A 17303-nucleotide genomic window follows, 5' to 3' on the forward strand; every position below is an offset into this window, starting at 1 on the left:
CACCGTACCCTCCGTCAACAATAAAACCTTATGGATATGTGTAAAATTAAACGATATCTGTCAAACATAGATTTTCTGGACAAGATATTTATAGTAAGTACCATTTAAAAGCCTTATGATGAAAAATCACGTTAAAAGGTCAAAACAGGGCCACGTTACGTGTCACCAAAATAATTGAACAAGGGGCGAGACTAGCCTACATGACCTATGAACCCGTGGAAACTTTCCATACTTGGATAATCACTGATAACACAGGAACCATGTGATTGGCTACAAAGTAAGCATTCCCGAGATGCACGCTGGACTCAGCTTTACTGGAATCAAGGAGAAGGTACTTCACAGCTTGCCGATGCAATAAAATCGCAGGTAAATGAAATGATTTAAATATATTTCGTCCACAATATGATTGTTTCAGTCAAGCATGCCGCGCCTAGCTCGTCTTATATGCCACCACTAATGTATACAGGCGCTAAGTGTAAGCTTATTACGTGTTAACTCATTTCTTTGTTCATTCACATACTGAATCATGTGCGTGAGATCGTGCTATTATCAGTTCCTCTAACATTTCATGTTTCCGATTATTTCAGAACAACAGGAGTGATATTCGGCCGTTGATTTTTGTTGCGTGAAAACGGATATATATATATCCCATTTTCAAAAACTCACATACAGGCTGCGGATACTATTCTCTACTTCCAGCAAGGTCACTGTCCCTTCTTATATAATAGTTTGGTAAGTACAACGCGCGCTTGATAGAAAGATAACATTTAGTGCCAAGGTCATTGCAATTCTTGACTGAATGTATGAGGCATTGATCCCGCCGATTGCGAACCTTTCCCTTTTTAACAAACATTTTAGCACTTTATTCTCCAGAGATCACGTAATGATGTTCTATTATCTGTGGTTGTACAGTTGTTTTTCATATATTCTGCATTGTACACATAGGGAGCAAATTAAATCTGAAGAATTCAATATAAAGTTTAACTATTTCACTTTCTCACTACCCACAATTTAAGGAAGAGTTTGACTTTTTATTTCTGTGTCTGCAATTCACATTCAACAACATTCTCTTAAGGGCGGTATCATTCTATATAGCTCTGTTTCACCTCAGCGGAAAGTAGTGTGTTACAAAGTAGCTGTCAAAAAGCAGCAAACAGAAAAGCCTTTACAGAATATTGGTCTTTTCATTTTTCTGTCTACAATTCACACTTTCATTCACAATATTTTTTGAAGGCAGTTAGTATCAGACTATAGCTGTCTTGTAGCGGCAAATAGTTTGTTACACTGTAGCTGTCACAAAGCGGCAAACAGAAAAGCCTCTACAGAATATTGGTCTTTTCATTTTTCTGTCTACAATTCACACTTTCATTCACAATATTTTGTGAAGGCAGTATCAGACTATAGCTGTCTTGTAGCGGCAAATAGTCTGATTACACTGTAGCTGTCACAAAGCGGCAAACAGAAAAAGCCTCTACAGAATATTGGGCTCTTCATTTTTCTGTCTACAATTCACACTTTCAATCACAATATTTTTTGAAGGCAGTATCAGACTATAGCTGTCTTGTAGCGGCAAATAGTCTGATACACTGTAGCTGTCACAAAGCGGCAAACAGAAAAGCCTTTACAGAATATTGGTCTTTTCATTTTTCTGTCAACAATTCACACTTTCATTCACAATATTTTGTGAAGGCAGTATCAGACTATAGCTGTCTTGTAGCGGCAAATAGTCTGTTACACTGTAGCTGTCACAAAGCGGCAAACAGAAAAGCCTTTAGAGAATATTGGTCTTTTCATATTTCTGTCAACAATTCACACTTTCATTCACAATATTTTTTGTGAAGGCAGTATCAGACTATAGCTGTCTTTAGCGGCAAATAGTCTGATACACTGTAGCTGTCACAAAGCGGCAAACAGAAAAGCCTTTACAGAATATTGGTCTTTTCATTTTTCTGTCTACAATTCACACTTTCATTCACAATATTTTTTGAAGGCAGTATCAGACTATAGCTGTCTTGTAGCGGCAAATAGTCTGATACACTGTAGCTGTCACAAAGCGGCAAACAGAAAAGCCTTTAGAGAATATTGGTCTTTTCATATTTCTGTCAACAATTCACACTTTCATTCACAATATTTTTTGAAGGCAGTATCAGACTATAGCTGTCTTGTAGCGGCAAATAGTTTGTTACACTGTAGCTGTCACAAAGCGGCAAACAGAAAAGCCTTAAAGAATATTGGGCTTTTCATTTTTCTGTCTACAATTCACATTTTCATTCAATATTTTTTGAAGGCAGTATCAGACTATAGCTGTCTCGTAGCGGCAAATAGTTTGTTACACTGTAGCTGTCACAAAGCGGCAAACAGAAAAGCCTCTACAGAATATTGGTCTTTTCATTTTTCTGTCTACAATTCACACTTTCATTCACAATATTTTTTGAAGGCAGTATCAGACTATAGCTGTCTTGTAGCGGCAAATAGTCTGTTACACTGTAGCTGTCACAAAGCGGCAAACAGAAAAGCCTTTACAGAATATTGGTCTTTTCATTTTCCTGTGTACAAATCACACTCACATTCACAATATTTTTTGAAGGCAGTGTCAGACTATAGCTGTGTTTCACATCAGCGGCAAATGGTGCATTACACTGTAGTTGTCAGTGAGTTGCAAACAGGGAAGCCTTTTCAGAATATTGGTCTTTTTTTTCTCTCCATCTACAATTCAATATGCCATTTTCTTAGATTGTAACTGTATGTGTTTCACTAGCATAGGTGTGATACAGTATAGAAGAACAGCTATTACAGGATATTTCTGTAAAAAACCAAAGTAATTATATTTGTAAGGATACAGCTTTATTTCTGTATCATTAGAAGATTGAATTTTAATGGCACTTTATGGTGTTTACTTTATCAGTATAACTACAGGTAATAATAATAAAGAATTTATCAAATGGAAAGACAAGAAGCAGGTGCCAATACAGAGGTATGTATATCAGGGACTTACCAAATAAAAGAAATTTATGATATTCAAACAGGCATGTATCATCCTAATTCAAACCATTTGCCACCCAACATTTTTGTCTGGTGTGTGTTTTGTGTGTTTTACATGTATATGTGTATGTGGATATTTTTGTGTGTATGTTTTTATGCACACATGTTTGTGTATATATGTGTGCATGCAGGCATGTGTGTATGTAAGTCATGTAGCTTATGCAGTGCTGTGTATAATCTTTTGAAGGGTAGAAAAAGAAGGCGATCTCGGGAAAAGCGTCAACAAAGAAGAAAGAAATTGAGGAGTAAGCTGACGGTTAAAGCACAAAGAGAGAGAAAAGAAAGAGAGGAAAAAGCAATGGAACAAATGAGGGAAATAAAAAATTTGAAAATGCAACTTAAACAAAAGGAACATATGAGAAAAAAACATATGAAATGTCAACCTTCAAAGCAACCAAAGTTAACAGGCAAATTAAAAAATGTTAAAATTATATGCAAGAGTTTGTTGGAAGGGTATGACAATGCAGCAGTTATTGGAGAAGGGTCATTTGGCGTTGTGAAAGTTGCTTTCACAAGAATTTCTGATACTAAGATTCCTGTCGCTGTAAAACAATACAAACTCAGAGAAAATTCTATATATGACATTGAAAGAGAAGTTAGTGTTTTGCAGTCTCTCCAACATCCAGTGTTTCCATTTACTTTTGGAGTTGTTAAGGATAAGAAGGACTGGTTACTAGTGTCAGAATTCAGAGGAACATATTCCGGAGGTAAATATATTTCAATGACATGGAACAAGGCAATTAATATGTGCCAGAAAAAGGCACAAAGGGTTGAATGTGAAAAAGACATAGATGAGCTGACTTGGATTAGGCTTTGTAAACTAACAGCAGATGCCATCCAGCATATGCATGATCACCATTACATTCATTGTGATATAAAAGGTGACAATATTCTTGTTGCAAAAAAAAATGATGAATGGTTTCCCACAATAATTGACTTTGGTAAGGCCCAACAGAAAGGACAGGGAATGTACTATACACTTAGTAGAGATGAGAGAAAAAAATACCAAGAAAAATATCCACACATTCCACCTGAAGTTAGGGAAGGCAAAATGCAATTTTATGAGGCTGGTGATGTGTATGCTTTTGGAAGACTATTGTCAGATGTAGGTAAATTACTCAGGAACCAGGAAATTGTTAATCTAAGCAAATCATGTCTCCAAACTGACCCAAAGCAAAGACCCTTTGCATGCGCAGTAGCTGCTACTTTAGCTCTGTGGTGTTAGTACCAAGGAGAAGTTGTAGACTGACTCCTGTCATAGTCAATCAATGGTGGATATAATTTTCTTTTGAGGCTTGCATGAATTATGTTTACCTTGTTGATTTACAACATAAATAAGAAACACATTCAGAATGTGAATCTGTAAATATTCTGTGTTGAATCTGTTTGTGTGTGTGTGTGTGATTCCGACCTAACTCATTAAAGTTCTAGCCCAGATATCTGACCTCTATTTGTTAGCTCTCAGTAGCTCACATTTGGTATCTGTATATATACCAAAGACAGCTTATATGGTGGGTCGACGGCGTATGTATATATGTTAGTTTGTTTGGATGTACGTCCATCCATACCAAAACTCTAAAACTGCAGCACCTGCAAACTAAGTGTTTGGTGTACAGGTGCACCCATGGCCAGGGATAGAGATGTGAATTTGCTCAAATGAACATTTCAGTTTCAACAATATGCAATGAGGTAAATAAGGGGAATCCAGCAAATTGCCAAAACTCTACAACCACAGGCCAAATTTGGTTGAAACTTGGTATGCAGGTTCTTTCAGGTGACTTTAGTTGGATATGCTCAAATTGTGATGAAATTTCCATAGTGGGATTTTGGGCAGTTTTTTTCCTTTTTTGGTCAAAAATCTTCATCCCATCGCCTTGAAACTTGGTATGCATGATCCTGGGGTTTGCCTTTGTCAAAGGTGTTTAAATTTGTTGTGAAACTGTTATATTTGTATTTTTGGGGCAATTTTTCCAAGTTTTGGTCAAAAAATTATGTTCTCCCAAAATGTTCGTAGGATTGCTTTAACACTTAATACTCTTGATCCTAAGGTTGTCTTCTGTCAGGTTTGTTAAAATTGGTGAATTTTTCATATTTGTATTTTTAGGACAATTTTTCCCTTTTTCGGTCAAAAAATCTACTTCTCTGAAAGCGCTCGTCCCATTGCTTTGAAACTTTGTATGCATGATCCTAGGGTTGGCCTCTGTTAGATTTGATAAAATTTATTGCAGCAATTTTTCGCATTTTTGGTCAAAAATTCATTTCCCCTGAAGTTGCTTGTTTGAATGCTTTGAAACTTGGTAACAATGTTCCCAGGGGTAAACTTAGTTAAGTATATCCACTCTGGCCTGCCACATTGACCAAATGTCAGCCAAGTGTCATTGATGCTTGTTCTGGTACATGTATAGCATTAGAAGCTCATGGGATCAGTCAGCATCTGTTGTCTATATGCAGGTGTACTGTGAAAATCTTACACTATGTAAAGGAGCTGAAACAAAAAATGAAATTGTCATAATTAAGAACTACTAATTGGTTTGCATGTAATTGTAAATGTGATGGACTATGCATGAGTATCTAGGTTGGTGTTTTTTTGTGTGGTAATACATGTACCTTGATTTTCTTAATGTTTGGGTCATTTGCTTCATTTTGGTCAGAAAATGTAGGGATCTGCTTTGCCCATTGCCTTTAGACGTGCATAGGACTTTGATCTCGCAGAGATATTCTGTGGAGGCATAGTAGTCTAGGGGTTTCAAGCGACAACTTGTACTAACACAATTGCAAGTATGTGCCATGCTGAAATAATAAAAAATGACTGCCAGTCAAGTAATCAAGACACTGACGATTCAAAGAAGTTAACCGAGTGGTGATTGTGTCATCAGTGATGACTTGTGTGTCATCAGTGATGACTTGTATTTTATGTTTTAAGAATTAACGTGACATACAAAGTAAACCCTTTCAGAATTTTCTTTTTCTGTCAATTACAGACCATTTAAGCCCTAGAAAGTAAATATTTTCTTACATCTCTGATGTAGGGAATCAGATTGTGCACAGTATTCATTCATTATGGTACTACAGTGACGTGACAAGTGTTTTGCTGAACATTTTTTGATGAAAATTGAATTCAAGTCAGAACTCAAATTCCTATGTGAATAATGGCAATGGTAATTATTCATATCCAGACTTTGTTGGAATCAAGCAGGATAGTTGGCATATTAGCGTGGTATTGGAGGTAGCTTTAGAAAGCGGTAGTCACTCATAAATTCAATATAAATGCTTAAAAAAGACCACCCAGTGTCACAACTAATATGACCCATATAGCCACCATTTTTAACAGTATTTTTCCACTTCTGTGTGTGTACATGTATGTATGTATGCATGCATGTCTGTCAATCTTCAGCAAAAATTAAAAATTCCACCTTGGTGTGTATCTGCAGGCAGAACTGCAGGTGAGATTTTGTTCAAATGAATTTATCATTACCCAAAACATGCAAATGAGCTTGAAAAAATGTAAAATTGGTGTAAAACTTTCAAACCCAATAACCACTGGTTAGAATGCTTTGAACATTCGTATGCAAGTACTTAAGACAGATTCAAATGTGTTTTTTTCACATTTGAACTGACATTTGGCATTGTCTATGTGTTATTAGGAAAGGGTGTTCTTGTTATGATGTTTATAAAATTATGGTGAAAATACCAATATCATATATTTTGGTAATTATTATCTTTACATGTAACTGGTAGATATCTGTGTTCTGTTTGTGTACTTATACATCAAACGCATGACTACACAGCTATTCATAGTTAGAGACTGACACAGTTTGTAAATATAGAGAAATGCTTCCAAAGTGTTTGGTTGTTCCTTTTGGAAAGTTGCGATAAGGGTTAATGGTGAAATATGCAGTCATAGGTTGGTACATCTCAAGTGATACTGTGCAAAATGGAACATAACTTGGGAATACCTTTTCATTATGGTTTGAAAGTTGAATTGCAATTGTTAGTGTGTTATGCTTGAGAAAGTTAAAGAATCAAATTAGGTTGAAGTTGGCTACATACCTGTCGGGAATATTTGGTTTTTACTAAAAATAGTAGGAATAACACCTTGAAGTTTTCCGGTTGTAGCTCTAGTATGATTGTACCAATACTTATGTGAGGAACACCATATCACTGATGGTATTGTTTTCAAAGTTTGTGACAAAATGATGAATTTCATGGTGGCATAAGGTATTTTCATTGTTCATAAATCTGTTGATCATGCATAATGATTTCTATAGATGTTACTCATTGACAAATAATGCAGTTTGTAGAAATGAAATGTATGTAATCATGACAGAAATGAAATATCCATGTAAAATTCACTTTAAATAATACACCTGTTTAATAAAGGTTGTATTCAATCTTTACAGAGTAATCAATGGAAAAGGAGATGTGTACCATGTATCTGCCCCTTATGTAAAGGACATCTTCGTGACGTAAGAACAGAAAGATCCCACAGAAAACATTTACCACTAACTCAGGTATGAAAAATAGTTTCATGCAGACACCTCCAGATATAATTTCATTTTTAGCTCCTATACATATCAGTGTATTTACGCAGTGTTGCCGCCCTTGCGACAATGTCGCAAAACTGAACCCGTTGTCCCGCATTCTTGTATACTGTCGCATTCTTTTATACTGCTGGTCACTTTGGGTGCACTCATGTACTCTGGAAGTAATATCTGTTACTGACAATGACCTTTGTTTATTTACTTTCGGAGCTAGCTATGATTAAATGTAATGTTAAAACGCTGCACTATATATCATCATTTGCTTGACTGTAGTCCGCCTAAGCTTTTATTGGCGGCAGGTAAGTATACCGCTAAAATTGCCTGAAATTGAGGCATAGCGACATGATCTTGGTAGCTTGAATTTTGTTCAGTGAAACTAATTTATTAGAAAATACAAAATTTGATTGACAACTGACGAATGTTGTCCTCAAAGTTTGCAATATGTCCCCAAAAGTAAACGGTAGTGGGACACAGTGTCCCCTTGGTTAAAACTCCTGGCTGCAACACTGATTTACGCATTGAAACTGACACTCTACGCACTTTTTCATTGTTATGCGTTTTTATATGCAAAAGATAACAGTAAAATGTTTCTTAGAGCACTCCCCGCGACTGAGCTTAGGTGACAATCAGACGAGATGAGTGCCCGCTTGACATTAAATTTGGTGCAACATTTCTGTCCATCTCTCATTTTGTGAGGAAAAATTTGGGTTCTCTGGGCAAAGTCTGAAAAATTGGCATTGTAGTTCAAAGGCACATGATCATGTCAGCTGTGCCTTTGAACTACGTCGCTAATTTTCAGACAAACGATAGATTCTAAGACTGATGACACGGTGATTGACAGAAATGTTGCAACAAATTAAATGCCAACTGTGCACGGTCATCGCATCTTGCTCTCGATCAAGCACACATGCAGCATGGCGTTGTTGCAAACAACTCTATTTTCAGTTCTGCTGTCATCGACGCAGAGCTTATCAAATCGGTTGATTTTCCGTCGGCGGTCCATCGTCCGTCAACAATTGCCTTCTCCTCTGAAACCGCAAGTCCAACTGCTTTGAAATTTTATATGCAGTTCACTTGGGGTGATCTTACTTAAGTTTGTTCAAATCGGGGTGAAATTTGCATATTTGTATTTTTAGGGCATTTTTTGCTGTTTTTGGTAAAAAAATCTCTGAAACCTCTTGTCCCATTGCTTTTAAATTTGATATGCAGTTTACTTAGGATGACTTCCATTACATTTGTTCAAATTTTGGTGAAATTTGCATATTTGTATCCTAAGGCAATTTTTTTTCATTTTTGGTAAAAAAAATTTTAAAAATCTTCTTCATCAAAACTACAAGTCAGATAGCTTTGATATTTGGTACATAGGTCCCTAGGGCAGTGATTCAGTTACTCACCGGCCTTCGGCAAATGGCCGGTTTTTTTGCAAAATGTCCTAAAGTTTTTTTGTAATTTCTGACAAATGGCCGGAAAAAATTGTCACAAACCAACTTCAATCGGCCAGGCCCTGAGGCACAAAGTTGCAATCCCCGTCGGCTGTAGTTTAGTGGCTGCCTCCTCAACAGAAAACTACAGCTAAAAGTAAAATGTTGTAAGATGTTGAAACAGTTTACCCTCCTTCCTACAAAGTTGCAATGTATTGAAACAGTTTACTCTCCTTTCTACAAAGTTACAAATTCCCTGGTACGTGAAGCAAACATTGTTGCAGTTCGATACGTCCATGAATACACTGACTCACTTATTATCTTGTTCACATTGGCAACCCAACTGAAATTTGGGCCGACGCAAAATAATTGGTCTTTTGGGATTAAATTTGGTCCGTGTCCACACTTACCGGTACCAGAATTAGGGCCGACGTAACTTTACCTTCCTTTGTGACCTCTGACCTGTCAAAGTTCAAAATGCGCATTTGAATATGGCACGCTGTTTCTACTGTTCATGATTTTCCTGTGTTTTTACGCACAAGAAGGGCAAATATGACTACCACTCACCCTTTTAATCATCGGAGAGATCTTCACTATTTATTGGATGAGCATATGGTATATATAAGACCGCGGTGGAGAAATAACCAGTGCGCGGCATTTTTGTCATGCCTCTCTAGTCTATACGTGCACTGTGGAATCGAATGACATGGTCTCTTTTTCGGAACAAAGGTTGGTGGGAAGTTCAGCGTACATGGGATGATATTAAAATGTAAAGACTGGATTGAAAACTTTCGATAGGTGTAAACTTTAGTTTCAAACGTCGTTTGTTTTGTGCGAATAGGGTGACTAGTTCAACTTCGATCCATAGCGGAGGCCTGGTCAACTGGGACCAGGGCCGACGTAACGTGTCCACACTGGCGATTTGCGTCGGACCAAATTTTGCGTCGGCCCTGAGTCGGCCCTGAACCCCCCCTTCTCACCGGGACCAAACTGTGTCGGCCCAGGGCCGACTCAGCGTGTCCACATTGGTTTTTTACGTCGGCCCCGGCCCTGGTCGGGACCTGGGCCGACGCAAAGTCGTCAATCTGAACGTACCATATGAGTCCAAATTTTACCTACTTTGCTTGAATCAAAATTTGGCCTGTAACTACTCAGTTTGTTAGTAAAAACCATAATTTCAAAGGAAACTTTCACAAACAGAATCATAATACAAGGGAAGAGGAGAAAAACTGAGGTTTTCTCAAAGGTCAAATCTGGGTCATCTCATGTGATGTCATGAATGAAGACCCCTTAAGTACACAATTATGGTTCAAAAGAAACCACCTATGGAGGTCCAATAGGTACAATCTTATGTTCAAAGGTCCTTGGTGCCTTCCAATTTAATGGTATTTAGCTTGACTGTCAGTTTTAAATCAAAAGTTTATTAAGAGTCATGGCAAAGGGACATTGTGAACAGTAGTTGCAATAAGCATATCCATTTTCAATCGTCACATTTGAGAACTGCAATTTTTGCATGGTCACTTAACATCAAAGCAACAATTCAAAAGTAGAACTACCGGTATGAAAATTGTCCATTTGGCCTATTTCAAATTGCTATAACTTCTACAAGAAATGATGTGATTCTGGATGATTTTAATATTTTGCAGATTCCAACAGTTTAATGACGCAATAGTGAACATTACCAGACAGTTCTTGATGATATCAAAATATCAAATGAAAATATTTCTGGGCTAAAATGTTATCATAATCATTAATACAATGATTACTTTTAAAAACATTGGGAAATTAAATGAACGATATCATTGTGTCTTGCTTGTCTTACATAATTTGGGCCCGACCCTTTTTGTCCTCAAGAAAAATATTATGCTTAAGATGCTATTGAGCCTGCTTGATCACAACTACCGTATGACACAACACCAGGGCCTTAAACACCACAATACTTGTATCTATACTGCCATGCTACCAAATGCTTCTTCATCTAAAATTTTTATTTGTGTGGCTCACAAAATTTTCAACATAACTTTAAAGACTGCATAAATTAGCCACATGAGGAGCTTTTAGCTTACTATATGATAAGTTGTCATACTGTGAATACTGAATAAATGCTGAAGAAGTATTCTGTATCTGTGGTAATATACACTTCACATTGCTACCAGACTTGTAGAATTGCCACCTAATTTTATTTCTGGTGAAAAAAGTTTACCACCAGAAATGAAAAAATATTTCTATCCTTCTAATGTCATAAAACACAGATAGTTAATGTAATAAAAACTGAACAAATATTTGTTTACTGTAAAAATTATCATGAACAACATACAAAACATCTTGATTTGTATAATTGGGAACTTCTGAATGCCACAAAGCTATTGCCACACTTGAAATCGTAAACTGTCTAAAAGTTGTTCAAAGTGGCTACAAGATTTTTGATTTGGCTAACGAGTTGGCTAATCATTTTGGTGATCTAGGGAAGTCCTGCAGTTATGCGAATGCAGTAAACTAAATGATACTGAAGGTTTTATGTTGGTACAATTTGACACAACACCAGTGGTCTATTACTTACCTTTAATGCACTCACCTGACTAGTCTATTTAACACCAAATATAGTACCAGGTGATGATGATACACAATGACACTGTACAGTGTTATTTTATTGAAAAATATTATGTCCCTTAAAAATGTAATTTGTCCCCATTTAAACCTACTATGGGTCCTTTGTCCCCATTTAAACCTACTATGGGTCACTGTGTCCTCATGCTAGCAAAACCTGGCTAAAACACTGCTTAATTACAGTATAATACCAGATAAATAATAACAGTAAGAAAAATAAATATTAATTAATCTTATGGACATTAATGAATGAAAAAAGCCCCCAAATTGAAGTCCATGGGCCAAAATGCCCCTACTCTCTGATCCTAGATTCAACACAGTGTCAGTATCTTTTTCACAAAAAGTTTTATTGAACAAAATCATATTCTCACACCCCTCAGAAATCGTTAACTGTTAACCATCAAGATATGGTGATGAGAGTTAAAATTAAGGGAATACTAATATTTGAGATGGATCTCTCAAGTGTCTTGAGTGAAGACAGGGCCATCTTATGGAAAAGCTTTTCTGTTGCAGATGACCCTGTCTGACAGTTAAAATTTAAAGTTCTAAAGTAATTTTCAGAAACAAAATTACAGTGAAGATACCACAGTTATGTGATATCCTCACTGTAATTTGTCTGTGAACCTCACTTTGAGACTTGAAATTTCATCTTTCTGACAATTCACGGATAAACAGCTCAGAGATGTATTCACATTCAAAATTTATTGTTTCATTTGTTTGTGTTCCAGATTTCCAAGTGTATTGTAGGTTCTGAATAAAGATACCAGCCTTGTTGGTTACCAACAAGGCTGGTACCTTTATGGTGTATATGTGTGTGTTAAAAACAATATTCTCTGACACAAACGCTGCGATTAGGTAAACAAGTGACCACAAAGGATTATGGATTGTCCTAAAGATTTTTCTCGATTTAGGACATATGTCCTAAGCATATACTTCAGCAGCAGAATCACTGTAGGGATGATGTATTTCAGATTTATTGAAATTGTGCAGAAATATGCAAATTTGTATTTTAACGCTGACCGTTACTATGACTGAAGGCACGCTGTTGAAAACCCGTTCTCCAACAAAATCTTGTTGGAACCAATCATATGGCATGATCAAGTTAAAGCCGCCGTTCTCAATCCCAGGTTCGCGCATTAGTGGGTACTCCACCCTGTCAACATGGTATCGTTTTCATTGTTTTCCGCCAAACGCCGCTATATTAGAAGACTTACAAACATAAGCTATTCACATCGAACGTTGACGAGCACGTCGGAGTACGTACATTTTGGCATGAGGTGTTTTTACCATACTTGGTGCGTTGGAGTTACAGATTTCACCGATTCCAGCAGTGTGTCGCTTGGCGCCGGATGCGGACTGTGTCCTCGACCATCTCCCCTCTATACTGTCTATGCATCGACCCACAAAATTACAAGTTAGTCAATATACTGGTATGCAAAAAACACGATCTGCATCGTTCAAATCTCCCAAATTCTTAGAAGTAATGTTTTATTAAATTTGGAAACATTGGTGTCGAAAGAATATATAATGAGTATTTTCTGAAGATTGAACCGTGATCCTGACGCACTCAACCAGCCAACGTAAAACTTTTATGAGGCCAAGATGGCGGTCGGAAGTCAAAAAACAAGTTCAGATCGTGTGTTACATCATTTGCCAATTTGTGTTGTGAGACTTCGTTTGCATTGGAACCAAAAAAGTACAAAAATCAGATGCATTTCGTAAAACTCAGACAGGAAATCTCGCAAATTTCTCAGACGTAATGAACTTTGATCGATATGCAGCGGAACTGCATCGCGTCGGTTATCGATCGATTGTACTTGCTCACGTACGCTTGAAGACTGAGACTCGGAGAACAAAACAGGAAGTCAAATCATATTTTTTTAGCTCCATGGTCAAATAAACATTTGGTTTATTAGTAGACTCATGGAGGTACAAACGACACTCCATCGGAAACTATAGACGGATACCGTACCGCTTCACACCTCTGTGCCGGGGTATTGAACATTTCTTGACTTTTCATTCTAAGTTTAGGCTTTAGCATCATTAGTTTGGCAATGACAGCGCGTCTATCTGACTCCGACTCTGTCAGAAGTATTGGGATATTCTTGACCGGACACACGCTTGGCGTGATGAGCAATTTTTGGCACGAAAACAGCATCTGATGCAGGTCGATGACGTACTCGTCACAAGAAGAAAATTGATATGCCATTTTGCGTGACTTCTCTCATCCGATCGTTATATCCAAATTTGCCCGGCGTACCATACACATTTGCCATCGTTTGGTGTACGGTAGAAGCCACAAACCCAAACCAAACGGCCCTTTTCAGGGCCATCAAACTTTCCAGTAAGAGAGAACCCGATAATACATTTTCTTCTTCACGGCACGTTTTGTGGAGGGACCGTGTTCACGGTTACTAAGATGTAATCAACTTGAATGTAGTCTGATCACGTTTTTTATCGCCAGAAATGCTGCGGGTAGGTACAAAAGTTGGAGAACTGTGAAGAAACTATTGCGCACGTCTTTCGACACTGGAAATCTTGACACATATTTTATTTATTTTAGTAACCATTCAGCAGATAAGGCGTATGCTATCGACATTAGGTACACATCCAGCTGACTCTTGTCTTACTTTGCACAAGGTTTGATTGACAGTGGTATTCAAAACCCAATAAGCGTCCCCATGGGTTGACGTTCTCACTGGCCACATACAATTACTCACTAAAATTGTCCCGAAAACTTATCGGTTTGAAAAATATGGAGTCGTTATGTATTGATCAGGTATTTGCCCTGCTGTAGAGCATTCCCATTTCATAAATTTTCATGAAAAACACGCAAAAAAACCCCGCAATCTCTGGAGCTCTCAGTTCAAGCTACTCGCACAGCGTCTCTTTGCATAATAAGCGTCCTTCATGTTATCCGGTATTTATAACCAATGGGCGTCTTTAATTGACACTACATGTATATAATAAAAGTAAGACGGCCCACATGGCTTGCTGAGTGTGTCATTATGTATGTAAACAGCCCAACATGGGCAGTGCCGCAGATGGACATTAACTTGTCCCGGAGTCTGTCTGGTAGCTCAGTAAAAACCTTTATGCTTTCGATTGCTATGTATGTTTGTGAACTTTTATATATACCTTTTGTTATGTACCTGACTAGTTCTCATACTGTGTTAGTGGTACGCACACAGAATGTAACATCTAGCACAGTCTGTATGACATCGTTTAGTGGTTTTGAGCACTGTTCATTAGCTAGGCATTGTTGCCGTGAGTGTGGGTTTGAATCTTCTGAGTAATATAAATTTATGGTAAATTTGGTATGCAGAATGCTAATCTGTTCATAATTATGTTTTAGCAACATTTAAAAGCTGAGCTCTATCAGCCTCTAGGTTTCTCGTTCAACTTGAGTATACATGTATTTCTTGAATTTTTTGTGTGAATTCCACTTTCTTCTTTTCTCCCTTTTTTTCATTAATATCTGTTTTGAAAGTGCTTTTACCATTACAGATTAAAACATACATGTTTATGTCATGTGTTCATTTTCACAGGTGCACATACAGTTGAACTTGATGAAGAAATACACGCAGAAAGAAGTATTCGTCCTGATACAGCCAGTGACACCGACAATAATGACGATCAAGCAGAGTCCTGTGGTGAACTTTGTGAAAATTATATTTATGAATGTGAAAATAGTGATGTGGACAGTGAGCTTGAAAATAATGCAACAGGTGGTAGACAAGGTAGATTTGATAATAATCAAGAGGAAGCACATAATGATGATGATATTGTTATGTTGCATGGGAAGGAACCATTTTTCCAAAATGAGAAAGTAGATGAGTTTATCCTACGTGAGCTTAGGTTGAAATTAAAGTATGGTTTTTCAAGAGAGGAATTCATCGATCATGTAAAAGTTATGTGGCCATTTACAGAAGGAAACCATGATCCCCCTACATGGAGGGATATTGAAAATTTCAGAAATACTTGGGATACAAGCCTCCAAAGCTATATAAAGTATGTGTTTGAAATAACCATTCTGTGTGTCTGAAGGAAGATGAGAACACTTGCTCTATGTGTAATAGACCCAGGGATGATTGTCTTGATTACTATGTCTGTGGTATAGATTTACAGAACTTGTTTGTAAACAAAGCGGAATGTAGAAAGCATATGGCGCATTGGCAGGCTAAAGACGAGTGGCTCCCTCGAGAAGGTAATAATCAACGCAAATGTGAACTATGGCATGGGAGTAGGTTTCATGACCTCAGATACTTTTGGGATCCTGAAATTAAAACTTTACTGCCTTGTAGGTGTCAAGTTTGCTGTGCAGTCATATCAGTAGACCAAATAGCAAGACAGAGAAATGCTAATTTTGAGGATGATGATGTCTCAGAAATTGTATGCCCAACCTGTTTCTCAAGGTTTAATTACACCCCTCATTATATGGAAGGAAATCCCAGAAACCAGGCCCTGGTAGTGCATTTTGATAGCTGGTTGCCTCACAAGGACTCAGCATGCATGTCCAAAAAAGAGCTTTCACATCATGAAACATTCTGTTTATTCTCCTTTGTGCCTGTTCATGAACTTCCAAGTAATTGCCTTCACAAATATGATGGTTTTCTTGACCCATTGATGACAGAACTTGACGATTTGTACATCAATGGCATAGAAATATATTTTCCATTAGATGTACTGGATAATGGCATGGCAGGTACATACACTGTTAGGACAGTACCATTGTTGGTAACGGGTGATATGAAAGGCCACGCAGAAATTGGATTGACCAGTGCAGGGGGTAAACAAGGTTGTCGGAGATGCTATCTTAAGGGCTCATATGTTGAAGAAAACAATCATTATTACTATGGAAACTATAGACAAAGGTTTAGATTTCCAGAAGAACCGAGAACTGCCATTCGTAATTTTCAACACGGGCAAGATGTCGATGATGCAGGTACTGTTACAGAAAGACGTAATCTTTCCAAAGAGTTTGGTGTTACTTGGCTAAGTCCTTGGTTTCGGTTATATTTCTTGTGTGGTTTTGATCCAGTGTTTGACTTAGTTATTGATTTCATGCATTGTTAAAATTGCTTTGAATTTAGTGAAGCGGGAATTCCAAGGCAATATTTGGTTGCCTTTAGGTGAAAAGTCCCAAGTACAGTTGGAACAAAAACCCCTCGAGTTGGTGTCTTGGTTAATTGGAATAAGTTCAAAAAAGGGCTGGCTTTAGTTAAATGGATTCCTGAAATCAAAGCAGGAAGAAAGCCAACTTTAAAGGGTAACAGTATGACAGATAAACTTGGAGGATGGAAAGCAGAGGATTACTGCTTGCTTGCACTTGTTTCACCTTTTGTGTTAAGTTCAGTTATTCCATCTAAAGCCTATGACTCATTTTACACATTAGCTGCTGTTAGAAGTATGGTTTACAGTTATGATATGAGGACTAATGGATGGGATAATAGTGATATTGAAAGACTAAATGAACTTATGTGGAGGCATGCTGTTAAGTTTGAAGAGTACTATGGACTAGATCAATGCACAGAAAATTTAGAAATTTCAACACATTTAATATCTGACTTCAAGCGACATTCATCACCGGACAATTATTGGTGCTATGGTTATGAGAGAGAGGTGAAATATCATAGAAAACAAGTGACAAACATGAAAAATCCAGAAAAAACATACAGTGACCGTGTAAAGC

The 17303-nt window shown here is 37.3% G+C and overlaps 1 long non-coding RNA gene across 1 annotated transcript; it reads left to right on the forward strand.

Annotated features, from left to right (window-relative positions):
* The first annotated feature begins 603 nt into the window (after nucleotides 1–603).
* Nucleotides 604–16080, forward strand: LOC139128567 (uncharacterized). The gene is made up of 3 exons (XR_011551340.1): nucleotides 604–732; nucleotides 2906–2974; nucleotides 15160–16080. It is a non-coding gene; the product is annotated as an uncharacterized lncRNA (long non-coding RNA).
* The last annotated feature ends 1223 nt before the right edge of the window (nucleotides 16081–17303 follow it).

The sequence above is a fragment of the Ptychodera flava genome, unplaced genomic scaffold, assembly GCF_041260155.1.
Source record: "Ptychodera flava strain L36383 unplaced genomic scaffold, AS_Pfla_20210202 Scaffold_60__1_contigs__length_796720_pilon, whole genome shotgun sequence".
Lineage (NCBI taxonomy): Eukaryota > Metazoa > Hemichordata > Enteropneusta > Ptychoderidae > Ptychodera > Ptychodera flava.